This window comes from Tupaia chinensis, unplaced genomic scaffold (assembly GCF_000334495.1).
Source record: "Tupaia chinensis unplaced genomic scaffold, TupChi_1.0 Scaffold000361_2, whole genome shotgun sequence".
NCBI classification, from domain to species: Eukaryota; Metazoa; Chordata; class Mammalia; order Scandentia; family Tupaiidae; genus Tupaia; species Tupaia belangeri.
Genome location: NW_006159858.1, coordinates 1931648 through 1937899, shown reverse-complemented (window position 1 = coordinate 1937899; position 6252 = coordinate 1931648). Strand labels below are relative to the sequence as shown.

Sequence of the window (6252 nt, the reverse complement as noted above, 5' to 3'; positions counted from 1 at the left end):
CCTCTTTTAATTTTTAAAACACCTTATCAATCAAAGCACCGTATTGTTCTCAGACTCATTTTAGCTACTCTGAGTTGATCCTATCTACTTGTCTCCTACTTGCTTCTTGGATTTTTTTTTTTTTTCTATTGTCTGTGTCTTACAGAAATCACTCAGTGGCTTCCGAGACACATGCTTTTAAAAAGGTATTCACTTTTCGCTAGTGAATAAATACACGAATTTCCTTGGGAAACTATTTGTGTTGGCTCAGTGAGGCTCAGGCTCTCATTCTTCAACTTGGGGTCATTGTGACATGAGGGTGAAGCCCTGGCGGTGAACTACAGCAGAGGAAGAGAGTTCAAGTTGAAGCGGCGACTAACAAATCCTAGAGGCAATTCCCTTACCCCGTTGCTGGGAGTGTTTCAGAGAATATCCTGGGAAATAAAACTTTATGGTGGCTTTGCCTTCATAAATCCTGGAGGAAATTAAGTGGAAGAATACTTAACTTTTAGTAAAACATCTCAGCCCCACTTCTGATCCCATGTGACCCACTTCTTCCGTTCATTTCAGTTTTCCAGGGTTGAGTCATGGAGCTTCGGTATCAGTTTATCTTGAAGAAAAAGTAGGTAGTAGAGTGTAATTATTCTCTTTTGTGACATTAGACTGTAAACCCCAAACTCCTAGCAGAATGGAGCATTTTTTTCTATCTGAAAAGTGTTAAAGTAACTGTCTTTCTTTCTGACACCTTGGAGGGCAGGCAAAGAGGGAAAGTTAATGGTGCTTTCTTTTTTTCACCTAAAACTGTTTTATTTGAGGTAATAATTTGACCACCTTTTGTGAGCTGCATTGTCCTTTCCAATGGAGAAAGCAGACGTCTACCCAAGAATAAAAGTCTTTCTATATTTATTTAGGAGAGCAAGAAGGGAGGGAAGAATGGGCAATCCCAAGCAGAACTGGGTTGAGATACCGGACGCAGTGTGGATACTGGGTATTGGGAAATCCTGGGCTTCTTCACATCTGACACGGTACTCCAGTGACCTGATTCAGGCTGCCTCTTTAGTTATGCCAAACTCAGTCTCCAGAAGCAGCCAGATAGGGATGGGATTTATTGTTTAAAAATTATGTCTAGTGACGCTTCCTTTCTCCACTGGCGCGTGGTAGCTGCAGCAGGCGTGGCCTGGACACACAGAACCACGCTGGGGAGTTCAAGGACCTGTAAGTGCCATCGAAGTGCTCTGCCAGCAACCGCATCATCCACGCCAAGGACCACGCGTCCATCCAGATGAACGTGGCTGAGGTGGACAAGGTCACCGGCAACTTTAAAGGCCGATTCAAGACCTACGCCATCTGTGAGGTCATTCTCAGGATGGGGGAATTGGACGACTCCATTCTCCGGCTGGCCAAGGCTGACAGCATCGTCTCAAAGAACGTTCGATCGGAGACCCACAGACGGGGTGGGGGGAGACATGTCATAAATAAGCGGTGAAAATCCCCCTCCAAAAAAAAGAAATTATGTTTAGTGGAAAAGGAGCTAAAGTGTTCCCAATGCCATGTATATTATTACATCTCATTTTTTTATAGGATGCAGAAAAATACAGAAAACAATTTGGTTTTCCATAGTTTAATACATATTATAATTATTGTTTTAAAAGCCTATTTAAATTTATTTATATCAATTCCATACACGTTGAGATTCTGCTAGGCCATTGCAGGCAAGTGCTAAGAATGATGCAATGGTCAAAAAGTATAATTCCTGCCTCAAGGAACTTAAAATTGTTCATGTAATTAAAAAAAAATATTTGTGATCAGCGGTTTCTGCAAGTCCTATATTTAAATTAGGAAATGAAAAATTCAGATGTCAATTTGAAGGTGGCTATCTATGTGCGTCTTTTTCTCTGTTTGTTACTTGTCAGAGAATGTGTGTGTTCACTAGAGAAAGACAGGTAGAGAGAGAAAGAGAAAACACACCCCTAAGTGGGATTGGTCATGCCATAGTCCTTTTTCCTCTATTTCTCCACTCTATCAGGATTTGGGGTACACCCATACACATGCCTGATATGTTTCCAAGCCACTGGCTCAGGATTTGAACTGTCAGCCATGTGGGATCTGGCTCCTGCACTGCACTGCAGGGCTGGCCCAAAGCCTATCTTTCTTGAAACTCAACTTTGGGTACTCAATCGTATTTTTATGTAAGGATCACAATAACTTGCTAGGAGAATGCAGTTCTGTATGCTATCTGGTTGTCTTCTCCATTCCCTGTCCAAAATTGCAACTGTGGAAAGGCTGAATTTTAAACAAATGGTTACAGAAAACTTCTAGATCTGGCATTCTTGTCACTAAGACCATACAGCACATACTCTGCAGCCTGAATTGCACACTTAACTCTTGTTGAACTTGAATATGCATACTTGACTATTTAATGAAAAATGCTGAGATGTCACATTAGAGTGTTCAGACTGAAATGAATAATTTCTTACATTGTGTAGCTACTTGCTAATGCATGAGCACTACAGGAAAAGACTTTTCTTCCCAAAGTTCCCATCATACATTTGTCCTCAGTGAGTTTGTGCCTATGTCCCTACAACAGTTCTAGTCTCATGCTGATAGCACAGGGCTTAGAGAAAGGCCTTTTAATTTTTTTTTCTTTTCTTCCTATTCTTTCCAAGAGTCAGCCTTGGTGCTTCTGTAATTCAGCACTAGTAGCTGGACTATGTTCACAGAGACAAGTCTGTACCAGGGAAAAAACTCCTGCCATGTGAAATCAGACTTCTCCAGCATTCCCTGCCTCCCAGAGTGTGATTATACTGCAATTGTCATGGGATGACCTGCTGGCTACTTTTTTTTTTTGAGAGAGAGTTTCTGTTTTGTTTTGTTTTTGTTATAGGGCACGTGTGCTCGCCGGGAAGACAGAGACAGAGACAGAAAGCGAGAAATCACCCTCGAGGGGATGGCCATGCCTCAATCCCTTCTCCTCCATTCTCCTCTCAGGATCCTGGACACGCACACACACGTGCCCAGCATGAGTTTAAGCCACTGGGTCTGGGACGCGAACAACAGTCGACTACATGGGAGTCCAGCAACGTAGCCATTACACTAACTGCTGGTCCACCTGCTGGCTACTTTTTAAAAGATTGGTCAAGCACCTACCTAGTTCAATGCTTGGCATTGTCTTGTAGAGTTCTCTGAACTTTGTTGCATTTAATACTGAATTCAATCCAGTTACATAGATTATTTTAATATCCCATTTTATAGATGGTATGAGGGGACTGAGTTTCAGGGAAGTTAGGTAACTTGACCAACATTGACATCTTAATTCTTTGTCTCTTAAACCATTTGCTTTATAGTTCAGCTTTCTTCCCCAGATGAAACCTAAGTGAATGGTTGAGTCTGAAATGGGAAAATCAGTCAATTACACACTGCATTTTAATCTATGAGCCAGAGTTGCAACTTCTCCCCCCAGTTCCCTAAACAATTAAAAATAAATAAGTAAATAAATAAATAAACAAAAACAAAAAAAGCATTTGTTTCAGCCTGAACATTGTAATATAAGGTTTCAGTCTTTTTCATTAAAAACAAGAAATTACCACATAGCCAAGTAAACTAAAGAATGGTATAATTGCTCATGTTTCAGAAATGTCATGGACTGTACTAGCAAAGAGTTTTGTTATTCCAGCTTTCATCTCTGACAGTTCTGTTTAATTCTTTCTTATGGTGTGGATTTCCTCTTTCAGATCGTGTAAGAACTTCCTCACCTTCTAGAACTCTCTCTTTTCTCCTGCATCTTCTAGAGTTTGTTGTCTCTCTTCTCTTGCATCTGTTAGCTTTGTCACTATGAATATTCTAAATTATTTATCTGACATTTTCAGGAGTTCCATTGTATTGTATCCTCCCATGGGGGAGAGATTTTCTTGGCTTCTCATAGTTCTTGTGCCTCTGCAGTGGTTTCTGGTCATCTGATGGATTATACGTTTTTCCCTGATTTTTGGAGTTAAAGCTGAGCATTCAGATGCATGCAGGAGGAGGTGATCTGGAATCTGTCTGGAGTACAGTTTTTTTCACTTTGTACAGCAGATTCTGTGAGAATTGAGGATTACTCTGGCCCCCGAGTATTCAGATATTTGGCTACTATGCACTTAGACCTGTCTAGAAACTCAGTGTGTGGAGGCTGAGGAGAAAAGTGAGAGTGGGAAAAGGAAAAGGAAAAGAAACAAAGACAAGAAAGAGATGAAAACAAAAAAATATTTAATAAAAAAAAGAAAAGAAAAATTAAATAAATAGAGAGATGCAGAGAGAGAGAGAGAGAGAATACAGAGGGTGCTCTACCTGGCTGGATCTTGGGTTCAGGAGGGTGAAGTCTGGGCAGAAAATCTTCAGTTGTCCTAGTCTCTCTCTTTTGTTATTGTTAATACTTTTGAGAGAAAGTGCTGCCCTGGCAAATTTGTCTAGGAGGGCTGTCGGCAAGCCTGTCTGTGCAACTCTACAATCAGTTCCTGCATGTAACACCTGATGGTTACATGCAGGGTGACTCTGTAATGCTGAATGTGGTCCCAGGAAGGTTGTTCAAGAAGGACCGGAGGGGGACCAGTAGCTGGTGTAATGGCTATGTTGCTGGACTCCCATGTGACTACATGGACTCTGTAGTTCAAGCCCTAGACCTGGTAGCTTAAACTCATGCCGGGCACGTATGCATGCGTGCCCAAGATCCAGAGAGGAGAATAGAGGAGAAGGGATTGTGGTGTGGCCACCCCCCTGGGGGGGTGATTTCTCGTTTTCTGTCTGTCTCTCTCTCTTTCTGGCGAGTGCACATCCCCTGTAGCAAAAACCTCTCCAAAGAAAAAGGGCCGGAAACAAGTCTCTCTGTTGACCTTCATCAGAGACTGCAATTTATAAAGCCCCCAGGCTTTAAGAAGGTTGATTCAATTTGAGCAAGAGTCAGTGACTGGATCACGCACTGCAGGATCAGGAGGTGGTCTAGGGTAGTGCCCAGTCTTCCTCCCTCTGACTTGGAATAAGGCTGTCTGGTGCCACTGTCTGTCAGGTGCCCAACTCCTTTCTTTTCCCACATATATAGTTCAGGAAGGTTAAAAGGCGCTGCATTGTGGTGGCCTCAGTGAGGGAAGTAGCTATTTCCCGTGCCCTCCATCTGAGGGGAGGGAGAATGCAGCCTGTCCTACCAGTCAGGGGTCAGTGTCCAAGTTTTCCAGCATCTATTGGAAGGAGTGTTCTCATACTCCACAAACTGGTGGGAAATGTGAGGTGCACACATCTCTGGTGGGGGGTGCTGGGCTTCAGTTGTAATGGGTGCCCATCCCATTTTTCCCTGATCACAGCCCTTCTTCACCACTATATTGTGTTGTCTGCTTCTGTCAGACCGGAGATGCCTGATTTCCCAGTCTTGCTCACAATCCAAGCTCCATAATCCTGCTCCCAAAATGGTGGGGTTGAGAAGAGTGTTCCCAAGTTTCCTTTGAGGTGGAATACTAGCATATACGTTATCCTCATTAACCTGTTCCATTGTTCTTCTGCAGATGGGGACTTTTGGAGTTCATGGTGGGCGTATGAAATTTATAGAGTTCTGGAAGGAAGATCCTTTCACCTCTTGTTACTCTGTAGTGGGGGTGGGTTTTCTCTCTTTACTTTTCCAGGTAGAGATTCTGTGTTCCAGAAGTTCCTATGGTCTTTTTCTTGTCAGCCTCCCCTCACTCGCCTGCTGACAGTAACCCATTTATTGAAAACTTTTAGCTTTTCTTCCCAGAGAGCTGCCACAGGGAGTACTTCTAGTTGGCCGTTTTTCTCTGAGACCCCTGATCCTTTGCTTCTTTCTTCTCTGTCATGTAGCTGGGGGAAAAAAATCAATTCTCAATGAATGGTTTGCTTTACAGTCTCAAACTCTCCCTATGGGAGAGAGTATTTGAAAGCCAAATTTAGCTATAAAATTAAAGTCACATTCTGTAATTGATTTTAACTGGAATAAAACTAATGTTTTAACCCTTGTTTTCTTGCTCTGTCTCAGTTCTTAGTTAATTGAAAGAAGATATTATTGGGTCTTCAGAAAAGTCATGACATGGGGGAACCAGCAGTTAGCATAATGGCTATGTTGCTGGACTCCCATGTAGTCGACCACAGTTCACATCCTGGACCGGGTGGCTTAAACTCACACTGGGCGTGTGTGTGTACGTGCCCAAGATCCCAAGAGGAGAGTGGAGGAGAAGGGATTGTGGTGTGGCCATCCCCCCTGGGGAGTTATTCCTCACTTTCTGTCTCTCTGTCTCT

At 42.8% G+C, this 6252-nt stretch overlaps 1 pseudogene; it reads left to right on the top strand.

Moving 5' to 3' along the window:
* Positions 1 to 566: 566 nt before the first annotated feature.
* Positions 567 to 1465, top strand: LOC102489239 (40S ribosomal protein S21 pseudogene; annotated as a pseudogene).
* The last annotated feature ends 4787 nt before the right edge of the window (positions 1466 to 6252 follow it).